Genomic DNA, 19,212 nt, shown 5'->3' with positions numbered 1-19,212 from the left:
GACTCATTGGAAAAGACTCAGATACTGGGAGGGATTGGGGACAGGAGGAGAAGGGGACGACAGAGGATGAGATGGCTGGATAGCATCACCGACGTGATGGACATGAGTATGAGTAAACTCCAGGAGTTAGTGATGAACAGGGAGGCCTAGTGTGCTGCAATTCATGGGGTCACAAAGAGTCGGACATGACTGAGTGACTGAACTGAACTCAATTTCAATTTTTCCACTTTATTGTAATCTAATATAAATGTAAAAGTCAATATCTCATGGAGGAAATTATGAGAAGAAACTTCACCTCAGTGACTGAGTTCATTCTTCTTCGACTAACTAGTACTCAGGAATTGCAGATTCTCTAATTTATGCTGTTTTTCACCATTTTTATGGTCATAGTGACAGGAAATCTTGACAAGATTGTCCTCATCAGGGTCAATGCCTGCCTCCACACCACCATGTACTTTTTCCTGAGCCACTTATCCTTTGTGGATCTGTGTTTCTCTACCATTGCGACTCCAATGATGTTGAGAATTTTCTTATCAGAGAGATTGCTTATACAGCTTGCACGGTTCAGTGTTATTGCCTTGGTCCATGTAAGGATCCACATCCTGGCTGTCATGGCCTTTGATTGGTACATGGCCATTTGCAACCCCCTGCTTTATAGCAGCAGAATGTCTAAGTGTGTGCACATCCCTCATCACAGTGCCTTATGTATATGGAGTGCTCACTGGCTAATGGAAACTATGTGAACCTACAACCTAGCTTCCTCTGGTCACAATGAAATTAATCACTTCTAGTGTGCTGACCCACCGCTGATTAAGCTGGCGTGTTCTGACACCTATAATAAACAGTTGTCCATGTTTGTAGTGGCTGGGTTTAACTTCACTTGTTCTCTCTTCATCATCCCCATTTCTTACATCTACATTTCTCCTGCCACATTGAGGATTCATTCCACAGAAGGCAGGTGCAAAGTTTTCTCTACCTGTGGCTCCCATCTGACAGCTGTCACTGTCTCCTACACAGCTCTTTTTTTCATGTATCTTAGACCCCCTTCAGAAAAGTCCATGCAGTAGGGGAAAATGGTGGCTGTGTTTTACACCACAGTGATCCTCATGTTGAACCCCATGATATACAGTCTGAGGAACAAGGATGTGAAAGAAGCTTTGATTAAAGAATTGTTCAGCAGAAAAACTGCTTTCTATTAATACATGAATTCAATGCTAATGTTCTTAAGACTTTTTTATCTTCTATAGACAATGACTTCCTCCTATTGCTTAGTTCCATAATTTGTCCAAATATATATCCACTTCTTGAAGAGATGGGGGAAATTTCCATGGAGAAAATCTTGCTAAAATATATTTGAGTATCCATGTCAATAGACAGGAATTTTGATTTCTCCAAGAAAGCTTTGCTTGCCCAGACCTAAAAGTAAGAACTTATACACTGAGGAATCAAATTCAGTGAAAAAGCTCATTTATATCTTGGAGAATAAAAATATTAATGCTAGAATAGTATTTTCTTTTTGGAAGGAATTGGTCATTGTTTTAGACTGTCTCTTAATGGGGTAATTTACTATAAAATGTAGGTGATAACTTTCAAAAATTATTTCTGCTCAACTTTACTAAATAAGCATGCCTTCCTTACCACTGGAAATGAACACTTGAACTTTCAAAAAGGGGAAAATGCCCTCTTTACCTTGCTTGAGTTCTTTTGACTGGTCTATGATTAAGTTTATTAAAAAAAAAAAATCATGTGTGCAGAGGTCTCATAGAAAGAGACATATAAAGTGATAAAAGCAAATTATTTATCAGTTCCAGACAAAGACAATTATTTGTGAAGATTTTACAAAACAAAGGGACTCATGCTTGGGTTTGTGATCTAATGAAAGTCACAGTTGGTTTACAGTTTTTTTTAACTTGAATTCTCAAACTCTGGTGATAAGGATGATTTATATCTTTCTGGTATTTGGAGGCTGCCCTCACAGGTGAGATTTATTTTCCACCTTTGAGGGAAAGTTTAGGGCTAGAACGCATTTTAAATTATTTTTCGATAGGTGTTTCTCAAGTAAATTCAATTCAAAATAATCAACAAGCCATGGCAGTTTATCTTGCTGTGACCTTTTCTGAGTCTCCACGATCTCATTCAGTCAACAGTATGTTTCACTCATTTACACTTACCCATCAGCTCAGTTCTATACCTTGCTTCCATTAACACTCTCTTTAGCCTGAAGCACAAAAGACATGGTCCTCAGCAAATCACAATTTTCTCCCGTGATTTATCTCTGGCCTTTTTTTTTTTCCCCTCCTTAGGACTTTTTTTTTTTTTTTTGAAAGGGGGAGGGGAACAAGATTAATTGATTGTGTGTTACCTAAAAGTTTATGTAAATAAATATACGTAGATATGCATAGCTCCCTTGGATTTCAGGCGTCCAGTTCTAATTTCTCCTACAGGAACTCTGGATAAGAAAATGGCAATACACTCCAATATTTTTTTTTTCTGATTTATTTTTCACCTTAGTAAAAATGAAACAAAAAGTCACAGAGAAAAAGTATTTGGATAGCTTTTTATCATATATGAAATGAGTTGCCAGTCCAAGTTCAATGCCTGGATGCCTGGGGCTGGTGCACTGGGACGACCCAGAGGGAGGGCATAGGGAGGGAGGTGGGAGGAGGGCCCAGGGTGGGGAACACAGGCACACCGGTGGCGGCTTCATTTCGATATTTGGCAAAACCAACACAATATTGCAAAGTTTAAAAATAAAACAAAATTTAAAAAAAAAAGAGAGAGAGAACCGAAGAATACACTCGCGGCACACAGTAAACTCCGTAAATGTCTACCGGTTCATTTCTTATTGATGGCGGACAGTCCGGGCACCTGCTCCTTTTGCCTGGAGAATTTCACGGACAGAGGACCCTGGTGAGCTACAGTCCATGGGATGGCAAAGAAGTCGGACATGGCTGAGCAACTAACACACACACACACAAAGAGATAAAACATGACTTGACAATCAGTTCAGTTCAGTCTCTCAGTCATGTCTGACTCTTTGGGACCCCATGGACTGCAGCACGCCAGGCTTCCCTGTCCATCACCAACTTGCAGAGCTTACTCAAACTCATGTCCATCAAGTTGGTAATGATCTCCAACCATCCCATCCTCTGTTGCCTCTTCTACTCCCATCTTCAATTTTTCCCAGCATCAGGGTCTTTTCAAATGAATCAGTTCTTTGCATCAGGTGGCCAAAGTATTGGAGTTTCAGCTTCAGCATCAGTCCTTCCAATGACTTTTCAGGACTGATTTCCTTTAGGATGGACTGGTTGGATCTCCTTGCAGTCTAAGGGACTCTCAAGAGTCTTCTCCAACACCACAGTTCAAAAGCATCAGTTATTTGGTGCTCAGCTCTCTTGATAATACACATGTCTAAAACTATTATATCAACCCATATTGCAGAAAACACAGTTATAATAATATAATAACATAATTTATTATATATTATATCATATAATAATACTTCACATTTGAATAACATTTTGCAAAACACACAGTCCTTTACCTTATCTCACTTTATTTCACAGAATATTAAGAGTAAAAACTATTCATTTTCAATGGAAACCCCATGGGACTGAAATCATTTTACCTGTTTAGAGGCAAAGATACTGCAATTCAAATCTCATAGTGATGAGAGATAGTCAAATTCAGCACCACCACTTCCAGTCGTGTAGACTTGTGTTTTATATATGTTGAGGCCAACAGTTCACCTTAAGGTAACCTAGACTTTAATTATAATCATCTGATGGAATATGAGAGGCTGGTTATAAGGCTCACACAAAGCAAGGATCTAGAATAGACATCTCTCATGAAATTAAGATTGTTGTAAGTCTATAACCTCTACAGAGATATAGAGTCAACAATAACAACAGCAACAACAAAATCAAAGTTATTTACTTAGGCTTTGACTAACGGACAAACTAAAAATAACCTTTAAAAAAAAAGTCAATTCATTTATTCATTTTGGGTTTAGATTTACAGTGCTTCCACGAACTGTCAAATTCATTTGAAATGAATTTAAGGTGTTCCTAGTTTAGAATAAGACTTGTGGGACTGAAAAAACATAAATATTGGCCAGATAAATGAATTATCAACCACTCAAACAAGAAAGAACTTCCATAGATAAAGTCCTTGTTCATGTAAATTTACAGAAAAATAGAAGAAGAAAAAAAAAAGAAGGATACTCAACTTCAGATATTGGATTTAAATATTTAATATTTAAATAAAAATACTAAATACAATATTAAAATATTTTAAAAGTAAAAAATGTTTAATATTTTAAAGTTATTAAAATGCATTTAATGTTTGAAATAAATAAAGGTTAACATTTAAGCCATGGGACTATTAAGATCAAAGTGGACAACTAGAACTTGTGAAGAAATTTTTCAATTAGGACTGAATACAGGGTAAACAAGGGCTTCCCTGGTGGCTCAGAAGGCAAAGAATCTGCTTCAAATGCAAGAGACCCACGTTCAATCCCTGGGTTGTAAAGATCCCCTGGAGAAGGAAATGGCAACCCACTCCAGTATCCTTGCCTGGAGAATTCCATAGACAGAAGAGTCTGGCAAGCTATAGTCCACAGGGTCACAAAGAGTCAGATATGACTGAAAAATTAACATTTGACACAAGGAAATCAAAATCCATAAATTAGAACAAACTTATGACTAAATATGGATAAATACAGACCATATGGAACAACAATATAAATTTGGGTAGTTCAAAAGACAGAACTAACTTACTGAAAATAATAATAAATTATAAAGAGAGAGGAAGAGATGGTAGCAAAAAGGTTTTTTTTTTCTGCATTTTTAAAACAGGAAAAAACATTGGATGACTTCAGAGTTTATTAAGCTTAGTGTGGGTGTTAGAATAACAAGCGATACTTGTGAAAGACCAAATATAGAGTATAGTTTGCAAAAACTTTAAAAGGTAGATTAATAAACAATCCATGCATAGTGTTGCTTATATGCCAAACAATAATCAGCACAAATTTTACAGATCTTTTCCCCCAGATATTTACAGATGTTATGTCAATGGCCATTGGAACAACTGAGACATGTGATGTTATTGTCTCAGATTTGTACTTGGGAGAACCTGAAACAAAGAGCCATTAAATGACTGCCACAGATTACAGGCATTAAGTGGCAGAGCTGGAAATATTAATGTGATTTAAGTCTATTTCATTACAGAATGTCAGAATATTTCCCAATTAATTCATGCAAGAGAATGAAAAAAAAAAAAAAAAGCAAATAATGAACAGGTTCTCAACAAAGATATATTCAGGAAAACAAGTAACATGTCAGTTCATTCCAGTTAAGTTGCTCAGTTGTGTCTGACTCTTTGTGACCCCATGGATGCCAGGCTTCTCTGTCCATCACCAACTCCCAGAGTTTACTCAAACTCATGTCCATTGAGTTGGTGATGCCATCCAACCATCTCATCCTCTGTCGTCCCCTTCTCCTCCTGCCTTCAATCTTTCCCAGTATCAAGGTCTTTTCAAATGAGTCAGTTCTTCGCATCAGATGGCTAAAGTACTGGAGTTTCAGCATCAGGCCTTCCAATGAATATTTCCATTGAATATGAATGAATGATTTCCATTATGATGGACTGGTTGGATTTCCTTTCAGTCCAAGGGGCTCTCAAGAGTCTTCCAACACCACAGCTTAAAAGTATCAATTCTTTGACAAGTAACATGTCACATATCCTCAAATTCAATGGTAATTAGGGAAAATAACTGTAAAATATTTGTACCTACACACAAACCTAGTATACAAAAATTTTTAAAAACACCTTGTAATATTAATATTGGTGAGACCATGGAACAAAACTACTTATATAGTTCTAATGGGAATGTAATTCATATAATCAGTTTGTGAAATTCTTTGACAGTATCAGTTTAAGCAGAATATATATGTATTCTGTAAATCAGCAATTCTATCAAAAATTCTAACAAACAGAAATGCATGGATATATTCACATAGAGACAGGAGCAAGAATATATTTTGTAATAGCCACATCAAGAAGCACTCTAGACATTTCTCAAAAATAGGAAGAATACATAAATTTAAGTACAGTCACGTAATAGATACTATGCTGTTTTTGTTCAGTCACTCAGTCATTTTTGATTCTTTGTGACCCCATGGACAGCAGCACACCAGACTTGCCTGTCCTTCACTATCTCCTGGAATTTGCACAAATTCATGTCCGTTGAGTAGGAGATGGGTAGCCAAAGTATTGGAGCTTCTGCTTTAGCAACAGTCCTTTCAATGAATATTCTAGTTTGGTTTCCTCTAGGATTGATTGATTTGATCTCCTTGCAGTCCAAAGACTCTCAAGAGTCTTCTCCAGCATCACAGTTTGAAAGTATCAGTTCTTTGGTGCTCAGCCTTCTTTATGGTCCAGTTCTTTGTATCCATACATGACTACTACAAAAACAAACAAACAAACAAACAAAAACAAAACAAGCAAACAAACCAAAAAACATAGCTTTAACTTTACCAACCTCTGTCAGAAAAGTAATAACTCTGTTTTTTTAATATACTATCTAGATTTGTCATAGCTTTCCTTCCAAGGAGCAAGTCTCTTTGAGTTTCATGACTGCAGTCACCATCTACAGTGATTTTGAAGCCCCCCAAAATAAAATGTCACTCCTTCCACTTTTCCCCCTTCTATTTGCCACAAAGTGATGGGACTTCCCATGCAGCACTAGTGGTAAAGTACCTGCCTGCCAATGCAGGAGACATAAAAGATATAAAGGATACTGGTCGATCAACCTTGTATCGACCCGAGGTCAGGAAGATCCCTTGGAGGCAGACATGGCAACCCACTCCAGTATTATTGCAAGGAGACTCTCCATAGACAGAGAAGCCTGGCATGCTACAATCCATGGGGTCACAAAGAGTAGGACATGACTGAAGTGAATGAGAATGCATGAACAATGGGACTGATGTCATTATCTTAGTGTTTTGAATACTGAGTTTTAAGCTAGCTTTTTCATATCTTCTTTCACTCTAATCAAGATGCTCTTTAGTTCCTCTTCACTTTCTGCCATTAGAGACGTATCATCTGCATATCTGAGGTTTTTTATAGTTCTCCTAGCAATCTTTATTCCAGCTTGTAATTCATCCAGTTCAGCATTTCTTATGATGTATTCTGCCTAAAAGTTAAATAAACAGGCTGACAATATACAGCCTTGACACACTCCTTTCCCAATTTTAAACCAGTCTGTTATTGCATGTCTGGTTTTAACTGTTGCTTCTTGCCTTACATACAGGTTTTTCAGAAGATATGTAAGGTGGTCTGGTACTTCCATTTCTTTAGTTTCCTCTACAGTTTGTTGTGATCCACATAGTCAAAGGTTTTAGAGTAGTCAGTGAAGCAGAAGTAAATGTTTTTTGGAACACCTTTGCTTTCTCCATGATTCAATGAATGTTGTCAGTTTGATCTCTACACTTTCAGTAATAAAAGAACCATTGCTATTTAGAATGTGGGGGCTTTAGGGAAGTCATTAGGCCATGAAGGCTTTGCTTTGCCCTCATGAACTGAATTAGTGCCTGTGCATGCTTAGTCATGTCTGACTCTGTGACCCCATGGACTGTAACCCGGCAGGCTCCTTTGTCCATGTGGTTCTCCAGGCAAGAATACTGGAGTGTGTTGCCATTTCCTCATCCAGGGAAAATTCCTGACACAAGGATCAAACTCAGGACTCCTGCATTGAAGGAATATTCTTTACTTCCTGAGCTACTAGGGAAGCCCATGAACTGGATTAGTGCCCTCATGAAAGAGCCCAGGGCACTCCCTTCTCCCATGTGATGTCTGGGCACAGCAAAAAGACAGCTGTCTATGAACCAGGAAGAATGCTCTCATCAGAACCCAATCCAATCTTAGACTTCCAGCTTTCAGAACAGTGATAAATAAATATCAAGTGTTTATAAGTCATTTGCTTATGTTATAATTACTATAGCAGTCCAAACAAGCTAAAACAATCATCAACCTAAGGTTCAGATATCAACAGAATTTTCACCAGAAGACTATACATGAAAGAATGTGTTCTGTTTGATTCCACTTGTGTAAAATTCAGAAAAAGACACAAACTATGTAGAGTGCTGAAAATAAAGATTCATCTAACTTGAGGAATACTGACTCAGAAAGGAGATGAGAAATTTGTCTGATGTAGTGTTTGTCTTCTATTTGGTTTAGAGGTTTGGTCATAAATGCATTTTTACTTTGTAAAAATTCAATAAGCTGTAAATTTATGTTTTATGCACATTTCGAATGTGTACTATAAAGGTTTGAAATATATTAAAAATGATACTACTTTTCAAAGAAGCAAAACCTCCTTTGACTATGAAAGCAGTCTCTTTGTCTACTGAAGGTAGAACATATTAGTTTGCAAGGGCTGCTATAACTAAGTACCACAGACTGGGTGGCTTAAACAAAAGAGTCTGATTTCCTTCCAGTTTGGAGAATAGTAATTCAAGATCAAAGTGTTAGTAGGGTTAGTTTCATTCTGAAGCTTCTGTCTGGCTTATAGACAGCTATCACCTCCTGTGTCTCTCACAGTCTTTCCTATGTGTATTTTTGTGTTCTCATCTCCTTTCTTAAAAAAGACACCAGCCATCTTGGGTTAGGATGCACTATCTGAACTGATTACAATTTAATTTCCTCTTTAAAAACTATATCTACAAATTCAGTCATATTCAGAAGTACTGGGAGTCAAGATTTTGATATATGGATATTAAAGAAACTTTTCAACCTACAACCCAAAGTTGGATGGCAATAGGTTGTGGCACAAAGTTATGGTACTTGTGTGGAAGAAATTGTGTTAAATTGGATTAAACAAATATTATTGGTAACAGAATATGTCAGGAGTATTGATGGAAGACATCAATATTATGATATAGACTTCCCAATATATGAAGAAAAATACTGACACTGAATCTAAAAAAAGAAAAACACTAGAAACCGGTTGGGTCCCATGGCAAATCAGCATTGTACCCAATTATTATTTCTCCAGAGAACTAATTTAGTGCAAAATACTATCTAACATAGTAATTACTTAATACTCACCTATATGCATAATCTCTTAGGGAAATTGTATCAATATACAAATAATATAAAACCTGCCTGCTTTATTCAGCAGAAGAGCCATGACATTGATGTTCTTTCTAAAATGGCTTTTCCTTCATAGGTATATAGACTTATGTATAATACATTTATTTATAACCATCAAAACTCTGTTTTCTTATTTGGGCAATCACGTGCATTACCAAAACTAGACTTATGATTCATTTATGACAAGATAGAAAAAGGAAATACAAATGACCAGAAAAGTGTGGATATTTACTATTTTAGGTACAATCACTTATAAAATTCACTGAGTCAGTTAGGTGGATGATAAGGAAATTGAAAGCCATTCTCTATGATTCTTTACTTAATGACTAATACCTACCATTTATTGATGATTACCAGTCCATGGATGTACAAAGTGTCAGAAATAATTGGGCATGCACACAAACACACACAGACATGTATGGAGAACAATATGTTCCATAGTGCATACTTTCTGTTGCATAATCCTCAAAATAAACCTACCATATAAGTAATCCATTTTGACCAGAGAAAAAAAAAAATGATGAAGCCCAGAAATATTAAGAAACATTGTCCAGAGTGCATGGATCAAAATCCATGCACTTTTGTTAAAGCCAGAATGGGAATTTAACAAGTGGACTCCATAGCCTATGTTTTTACCAGTAAATTCTACTCAGTTCAGTTCAGTTATTCAGTCATGTTGACACTTTGCACCCCATGAACTGCAGCATGTCAGGCCTCCGTGTTCATCACTAACTCCCGGAGTTTACTCAAACTCATGTCCATTTAGTCAATGATGCCATCCAACCATCTCATCCTCTGTCATCCCCTTCTCCTCCCACCTTCAATCTTTCCCAGCATCAGGGTCTTTTCAAATGATTCAGTTCTTTGCATCAGATGGCCAAAGTGTTGGAGTTTCAGCTTCAACAGTAGCCCTTCTGATGAATATTCAGGATTGATTTCCTTTAGGATGGAATGGTTGGATCTCCTTGCTGGCCAAGGGGCTCTCAAGAGTCTTCTCCAACACCACAGTTAAAAAGCAACAATTCTGTGGTGCTCAGGTTTCTTTATAGTCCAACTCTCACATCCATACATAACTACTGGAAAAATTTTAGCCTTGACTAGATGGACCTTTGCTGGAAAAGTAATGTCTCTGCTTTTTAATATGCTGTCTAGGTTGGAAGCAACTTTCCTTCCAAAGGGTAAGTGTTGTTTAATTTCATGGCTGCAGTCACCATCTGCAGTGATTCTGGAGTCCCCAAAATAAGTCTATCACTGTTTCCACTGTTTCCCCATAATTTTGCTATGAAGTAATGGGACCGGATGACATGACCTTAGTTTTCTAAATGTTGAGCTTTAAACAAACCTTCTCACTTTCCTCTTTCACTTTCATCAAGAGGCTTTTTAGTTCTTCTTCACTTTCTGAAATGAGGGTGGTATCATCTGTATATTTGAGGATGTTGATATTTCTCCCAGAAATCTTGATTCTAGCTTGTGCTTCTTCCAGCCCAGCATTTCTCATGATGTACTCTGCATAGAAGTTAAATAAGCAGGGTGACAAGATACAGCTTTGACACACTCCTTTCCTGATTTGGAACCAGATTATTGTTCCATGTCCTGCTCTAACTGTTGCTTCCTGACCTACATATAGATTTCTCAAGAGGCAGGTCAAGTGGCCTGGGATTCCCATCTCTTTCAGAATTTTCCACAATTTATTGTTATCCACACAGTCAAAGATTTTGGCATAGCCATTAAAGCAGAAATAGATGTTTTTTGTTATGTTTTCTGTTTTGTTTTTTTTTTTTTTTCTGGAACTCCCTTGCTTTTTCAATGATCCAAAGGATGTTGGCAATTTGATCTCTGGTTCTTCTGCCTTTTCTAAAATCAACTTGAACATCTGGAAGTTCATGTTTCATGTATTGCCTTAGCCTGGCTTGGAGAATTTTGAGAATTATTTAACTCGCATGTAAGATGAATGCAATTGTGCGGTAGTTTGCACATTCTTAGGCATTGCCATTGTTTGGGATTGGAACAAAAACTGATATTTTCCAGTCCCAAGGCCACTGCTGAGTTTTCCAAATTTGCTGGCATATTGAGCTCAGCACTTTCACAGCATCATCTTTCAGGATTTGAAATAGCTCAACTGGAATTCCATCGTCTCCACTAGCTTTGTTCATAGTGATGCTTCCTAAGGCCCACTTGACTTCGCCTTCCAGGATGTCTGCTCTAGGTGAGTGATTACACCATCGTGATTATCTGGGTCATGAAGATCTTTTTTGTACAGTTCTTCTGTGTATTCTTGCCACCTCTTCTCAATATCTTCTGCTTCTGTTAGGTACATACCACTTCTGCCCTTTACTGTGCTCCTCTTTGCATGAAATATTTTATTGGTTTCTCTAATTTTCTTGAAATGATCTCTAGGTTTTCCCATTCTGTTGCTTTCCTCTATTTCTTTGCACTGATAGCTGAGAAAGGCTTTCTTATCTCTCCTTGCTATTCTTTGGACCTCTGGACTTGAATGAGTATATATTTCCTTTTCTCCTTTGACTTTCACTTCTCTTCTCAACTATTTGTAAAGCCTTATCAAACAACCATTTTGTGTTTTTGCACTGCTTTTTCTTGGGTATCATCTTGATCCCTGCCTTCTGTACAATGTCATGAACCTCCGTGCATACTTCTTTAGGCACTCTATCAGACCTAATCCCTTGAATCTATTTGTCACTTCCCCTGTATTACTGTAAGGGATTTGACTTAGGTCATAGCTGAATGGTCTAGTGGTTGTCCCTATTTTCTTCAATTTAAGTCTGAATTTAGCAAGTGAATTTGGCAAGTGGATTTGGATAATATTTGTCACCTCTTTTTTTTTTTTTTTTTAAGTGAACCACTTTCTCTACTCTTTTGAGATTTTTTTCAGTGTTGCATGAAGAATGATGATGTCAAGGTCCTTGGTTAAGTCATGTTCCTGGTTTTAGTTTCCAATTTTCAAACTAATTTGTGGGTGACCTTGAACCACTCATTTTGTGTCATTCATCCAGTCAGTTTTTAGGATGAAGTATATGATCTCCAAGATCACACTTATGGTTCAAAATCTCCCCAAATCTGGATTCTTTTGGATAATTTAAAACAGTTTTAAATTTCCATTTCCAGAAAATTCAGGATAGTTTTGTAAAGCACTTTAAAAAATTTTTCTCATTCATACATTTATTTATATATCTATCAATTTTTTTATAGTTAAGCATCTCTATTATAAAATGTATTTAACCTTGACTCTCTTCCTTGCTCTCTCTCTCTTTAACACACACACAAACACATACAGACACACTCACACACACAATTCTTTCTTGTATTAAATTCCCTTTTTCTCGAGGGAGTGCAAGTTAAGTTACAATAATCTGGTGCCAATGAGTTTGCCTTATGCAGTTTCTCCATAAAAGGTGACAAGGAACTAAGGAGTCTGGGATCTTTTGGCAGTGAAGAATGCAGAGGAAAACTTTGCCTGAGTATTTTTCTGTCCATGATTTTCCAGCAAAATTGAGGTAGTACAAATGGGAGTTTATGAAGAATCTTGGTTTCCATTCAGATTCTTTAACCTGCTACCTATCTTTAATGTCTGAGCCATCAGAAGCACCAAGAATACTGGGGTGGATAGCCATTCCTTTTTCCAGAGGATCTTCAGGACTCAGGGATCAAACCTGGGTCTCTTGCATTTCAGGCAGACTCTTTTCAATCTGAGCCACCAGGGAAGCCCCTGCTATCTATATTTTGCGGAAAAACTGAACCTCAGTATTATTTTACATAGTTTTTTGTTGTTGTTGTTGTTTGTTTGTTTGTTTTGTTTTTTACCCTTCAACACAGAGATAATACTGATCACAATCGCAAATAGGTGGCGAGATATTGTGAACTGTTCATAGGTGAAAACTTACAGGTCATTTCAATTTTTTGACTGCTTCATCAGAGACAGGTGTTGTGCTAAGAATTCCCTAATGTTACTGCAATCCCCACACCTCACTGTGAGACAGCAATTTCCTTTTTCTACAGATGAACTTTGAAACTGAGAATCCTTACTTTTCCAAAGACAGGTAGTTAATTATGGTGCAGAGTTAAGATTTTATTTCCGATCTAACTGACATTGAAGTTGATGCTCTGCTGCTGCTGCTGCTGCTAAGTCGCTTCAGTTGTGTCTGGCTCTGTGTGAACCCATAGAAGGCAGCCCACTAGGCTCCCCTGTCCCTGGGATTCTCCAGGCAAGAACACTGGAGTGGGTTGCCATTTCCTTCTCCAATGCATGAAAGTGAAAAGTGAAAGTGAAGTCACTCTGTCATGTCTGACTCTTCGCGACCCCATGGACTGCAGCCCACCAGGCTCCTCCATCCATGGGATTTTCCAGGCAAGAGTACTGGAGTCGGGTGCCATTACCTTTTCCGAGTTGATGCTCTATTGACTCCCAAAAGAGCCCAAGTTCACTGATAAATTGTTCTACTACAATCAATTTCTCCACTAATGACCTCTACTTGTACTCATTCTCCCTAGATGTTTCCATGTTATCTGTACTTTTGAGGCACCTGGGATGTCTTCAACAGCCATGAGATGCGTAGGGTGTGCATTGCTGTGTTTGGCCTGAAAGATAATGCTTATTAGAACTAAAGCACAATAGGAAAGAAAGTGACTGGGCAACATTGTATAATGCAAACCAAGAATATTTTCCTGAGGCACGAGGCATTTTCTTGAGGCAGATATTATACTATGTGAAGATGGGAGAGATTATACCCATGATATTAAGGATACTGGTCACATAATGTTATCAGAAGACATTCTTCTGATTAACCCTCCTTAACTTCCCTTACTCCTGAGATGTTTCTATAATTTTAATTATGATTTATTTCATCATTATCTGGATAGTTCCTTGGGGAGATGCTCTCAATGTGTGCAATGTTCAAGATTATATTATAAATAGTGAGGAATTATCATTTGTTTTTGTTGCTGCTGAAGGTAGGTCTGCAAATTTTATACTCTTTGCAATAGAGATTAATCTAGTTACATCTTTACTTTTTAGCCTTTTTTTGAAGAAGAGACCTTACTTGTGGACCTATTTGTTATCACAGTGTTTTATTGTCTGGAATTATATACATGGGAAATATTATTATTTATGTTAATAGTTGATCTAAAAATTCATAAAAATATCTTGCTACCATAGGGACTTACAAGAATTTTTGCTCTTCAGCTTTTGCCTTTTATGTCTTCTCTACAAAGACCAGTGATTTTCACATTGTGTTTTAAAATGTATCTGCTGAAATGTTCTGGAAGAGTTTAAGTTTTCCTGATGCAATGGTAACCTCCAAATTACCATTTTGGCACTTTATTCAGACACTAAATTACCATTCAGGCATTCTATCCTAGATGTCATGGACAGGAAATCTTTACAACTCAAATTAAGATACTCAAATCCCATAATTTATTGAACCACTTTTAAACAGAAGTAAATCAGTGAAGAATAAGACATTTAGAACACAGTGCCAGGGAGGTAGGAGGACCACATCACCTGAATCCTGGGTTACACAGTCTTGTTGTCCTGTCTGCTGCAGCAGCCTTGACTTCTGAACATGTTATAAGAACTGCAGTTGAAGCTGAAAGAAGGGCTCAGCCGGATGGGGGATTCCTAGAGTCAATACGTGCTTGCTCTGTTAGAAATGTGCAGAGGCAAGTATGCCTGGTTAACAGCTTGCTAAGAGCTGTGTTCTTTATTTGTGTTTCTAGGGCAGAATATTCACTGGGGTCCGACTCTTTGCGACCCCATGGACTGGGGCCTGCCAGGCTACTCTGTCCATGAGATTTTCCAGGCAAGAATACTGGAGTGGATTGTCATTTCCTTCTCCAGGGGATTTTCCCAACCCAGGGATCGAACCCAGGTTTCCTGCATTGCAGACAGAGTCTTTACTGTCTGAGCCACCAGAGAAGCCCAGATCCATTTACTAGCTGTATAAAATTGGATACTTAGCCTCCCTTAGCTTCAATTTTCTAGACTGTAGAATGTGGATAATAAGTGACTTAGTAGGGGTGAGAACATGTGCAAAGAGCGTAGTGCAATGGCAAGATCACATTAGTGGATTAATAAATGCCTTGTATGAGACAAAGCACTTAATCCTCTTCTGCCCTCTATATCATTCCTAATAGTGTGAAAAGACTTACTAATCATGGTGCTAGAAAACCTCTGCAAACTGCAAAGGACTCTCCAAGACAGACGAGCTCATGGTACCTTAATTGCAATCCAACAAAGCCTGATGAGGGAATCTGCTTTCCCCACTGTCTTCCACTATAAAGTTGAAAGTATAATACATGCCAGACTTAATAAAATTATTGTTAAATAACTAAAACTTGGAATTAGAAAGGAGTATTACCAAACTTTAGTCTGTATAAGATCATCGAGAGCAATGTTTCTCAATCCTCTTCACACCCAGTATCATCTTTTCTGTAACATTCATGTTATTATCTTGAAATTCATAGACAATTTTTCAAGTTAGTAAACACATTTTAAATATTATCAGTATAATAAAAGGAAAGCAATATAATTAAATAATATGTTTTTCAATATATAAAAAATAAATGTATCTGAATGGAATTGAAAGTATTGTGTCATTGGGAATGATTGTTATTATTCAGTCACTAAGTTGTGTCCTACTCTCTGCCATCCCATGGACTGTAGTATGTCACGCTTCCCTGTCATTCACTATATTGAACAAATAAATAAACCTTTGCTGTATTGTGTGTGTGTGTGTAAAATTCTTGAAAAGTTAATGAAAGTGATTTTTTTAATTTGTAAATTATATATTATATATGCTTAATTGCTTTAAAAGATGATGTGCAGTTATTTAACAAAGTGGCTCTCTATGAGAAGTTACTTCAGTCATCTGGCCCTAGGAATATGGGATCACCTAACCTTGAGAGGCATAGATAATGGTGGTCCAAAAATTCTGGTTTTCAGGCTCTATAGCCATGCCAAGCTCTTCTGGTTCATCAAGCATGAATTACCAAATCAAACTGCATTTTAAATTTATAGAAATAGAATATTAGAAAAAGTTATCATAGAGGCAGCAGTGATATAAGTTATTAAGAGTGTATTCCTAGAGTTCAGTTAATTGGTTTGCATTTCAGTCTGGCCAATTTGTAGATGTCTGATCCAAGGAAAGCTTCTTGTCTGTCACTGTTTCAGTTTTCTCATTGTTTAGAAAGATATGCTAATTAGATCCTCTGTTATGGGACCTTTGCTTATAAAAGATTGTGTAAGTATTCAAGAAAAGTTAGCTATTATCTTACCTTAAAACTGATACTTTTGCCACTATAACAGAACAATTGTTTTAATAGAGATTTTATTAGTTATGGACACAGTAATGCATTCTATGAAGCTGATCTGGATATCAGGATGCTTAAAAATCATGTGTGACTATCCTTGAATGTCTACAATATATAACAACTAATGTAGTCAGTTTGAAGTGTTCTAAAATGAATGAGACAAACTCTACTATCACAGAGCTAATGATTATGAAAAGTGGAAGAAAACCCACATATCACACAGGAAGGGAAATTGGAGAAGTAGTATTATTTTATGTTTCTTAGGTGCCTTGATAATTTTTTATATATTTTATATTTAGTTAATTTTGTTGTTCAGTCACTAAGTCATATTTTGTTATTTGAGACTCCATGGACTACTGCATGCCAGGCTCCTCTGTCCTTCACTATCTCCCAGAGTTTGCTCAGACTCATGTCTGAGTTGGTGATGCTATCTAATCATCTCATCCTCTTATAATTAGTTGTACCAATAATCCAAATCAAACTCTGTTAATTAGGTAATTATGGATTCACCAAGCAGAGATAAGAGTTTTTATATATGAAAATTCTTGGTCTTAGCTCTATCTCCCAGTCAAAATCAGCAACTCTGATCTGGTTTAGTTTATCCACACTTAGAAGCCAGAAGATCTATGATCATGATATATTGGGTACAGGTGAACCCAGACCAAACTGAAATATCAGTGACTATGTTATGTGTCCAAATCATTTTCTCTATGGCTTATTTAACTCCCATATGAATAAGTTCAGGGTAGGAAAGTAGTTTACAGAGATAAATCAACTTCTGAATTGTGAGTTGCTACTAGTTGGAGGGAGCTAGGAAACAATCATAGAGTTTATACACTTTTTAAAATAGTTCCTCTTCTAACTATTTGTATTTTCATTTTCTTTTTCCTCAATACTTTTACATAACTGGCTACTTGCCCATAACTGAAAAGTCACATCTTTGAAGAGATCTTTGACCACTGTGTGCATCCTGCCTCTTCTTATTTCTGTGTTTATCAGCATGCTCTGTTTTTTTCTCACAGTAGTTCCATTCCCTATATTGTCTCATTTCTATATTTTTCATTCACTCCTTTTCAAAAAGAATCAATTATGATACAAACCAGAATCTCATGTAGCTTGTTCAACTTCATATTACAAAACTTACACTACTTCTAGATATAATGTAATAAATAATAAATATAGCAAATATATTTTACATAACATTGGTTTGATGTTTGTAAATGAATTATTATAAGCAATTATAACTACAGCCCATCTTATATCACAATATTCTCTTCAAGCAATATTATTATGGGGATCTTAAATTCCGGAGATAATGTTAATCCTACAGATGCATCCCTAAGTACTCAGAGCAGTTTACTTCTCAGAAGACTTATCTGAGGAAGTGTATTAAACAGAGAAAACATTCCTTGTGAACATTTAAATTGTAATGGCATTGAATTTGAAAATAAATAATTAGACATATAATGGATTGTTGCTGAAAAGCAGTAGAATCTGAAATAAGACAATAGTTTTAAAAGCATGGCACCTGAATTTTATTTTATATGTGTATCAAATGTATCTATTGATATAATTTTGATATTATGATTGAACCACTTGAGGTTTACTTCTCTGAGATAACTGTTAAACTGATACAGTCTGCGTTGTTAAATACTTCTTACCTCATCCTGCAAGCAGCAGTAATCAAGCAAGTGAAATGTATAGCTAAATAAAATAAAACATGACTAGGATTTTCATAAGTTGAAAGCTTTTTGTATCATATGCTGGCATAGTGTAGAAAAGTATGTCAATGACTAGATTGTAAGACCAAGGTTTAAAATAATCATGCCGTAAAATTGAATAGATAAGAAGATATCTTCTGGACTTCCTTGGTGGCTCAGTGGATAAGAATATGCCTACCAATGTAGGGGACATAAGTTCGACCCCTGGTTGGAGGAGGATTCCACATGCCATGGAGCAACTAAGTCCAAGTGTCACAATTATTGAGCCTGCACTCTAGAACCTGTGAGCCACAACTATTTAAGCCTGCTCACCTAGAGTCAGTGCTCCACAACGAGAGAAGCCACTGCAGTGAGAAGCCCACACACCCCAACCAAGAGGAGCCCAAGCACAGCCAAAAATAAGTAAACAAATACATTTTTCAAAAAGGATATCTTCCAAGTCATAGGGAAATGAGTAAGTTAAAATTGCATGTGCATTTGTATTAATATTGACCATGAGAGGCAACCATCATATACAAAAATAGTATTCAATGGAATTTCAATGATTCACTCTTATCAATTCCCTGTTCAGCACAAAGTGGTTGTCTGATCTTAATGAATATTTACATTTATATTCTCAAGTCATTTCCTGTAAGACAATATGTTGAAATGGATTTGGTCATTCTCTGATGACTCTCAGTCTAGCTTTACTTCTATTAGCACACTATGATGTTAGTATCATTGTAATAATTTAGAAAAAAAAATAAGTGTCTAATACTAGTAGTATATGAATGTAATTGTCTGTTTTAGAGTTAAGAAACTAATAAATACTGTAATAATTACCTCTAAGACCTATTAAAGGAAATAAATGTGATAATATACTCATATCAAACTTTGTGCAAAGTCTACATTGATTTTTATATTATTTGAACTAGAATACTGATAAACATGACTCAAAATTTTCAAGAATAAAATAAATCCATTCATTTCTTTTAATTTGTCCATAGGCAATTCAGATTGGGTCTAAGTGAAGGCA

The 19,212-nt window shown here is 36.5% G+C and overlaps 1 pseudogene; it reads left to right on the top strand.

The window, feature by feature from the left end:
- The first annotated feature begins 278 nt into the window (after positions 1–278).
- Positions 279–1,199, top strand: LOC104996083 (annotated as a pseudogene).
- Positions 1,200–19,212: the final 18,013 nt, after the last annotated feature.

Source organism: Bison bison, unplaced genomic scaffold, assembly GCF_000754665.1.
Source record: "Bison bison bison isolate TAMUID 2011002044 unplaced genomic scaffold, Bison_UMD1.0 scf7180017851193, whole genome shotgun sequence".
In the NCBI taxonomy this organism is placed as follows: domain Eukaryota; kingdom Metazoa; phylum Chordata; class Mammalia; order Artiodactyla; family Bovidae; genus Bison; species Bison bison.
This window is presented reverse-complemented; position numbering and strand designations above follow the sequence as displayed.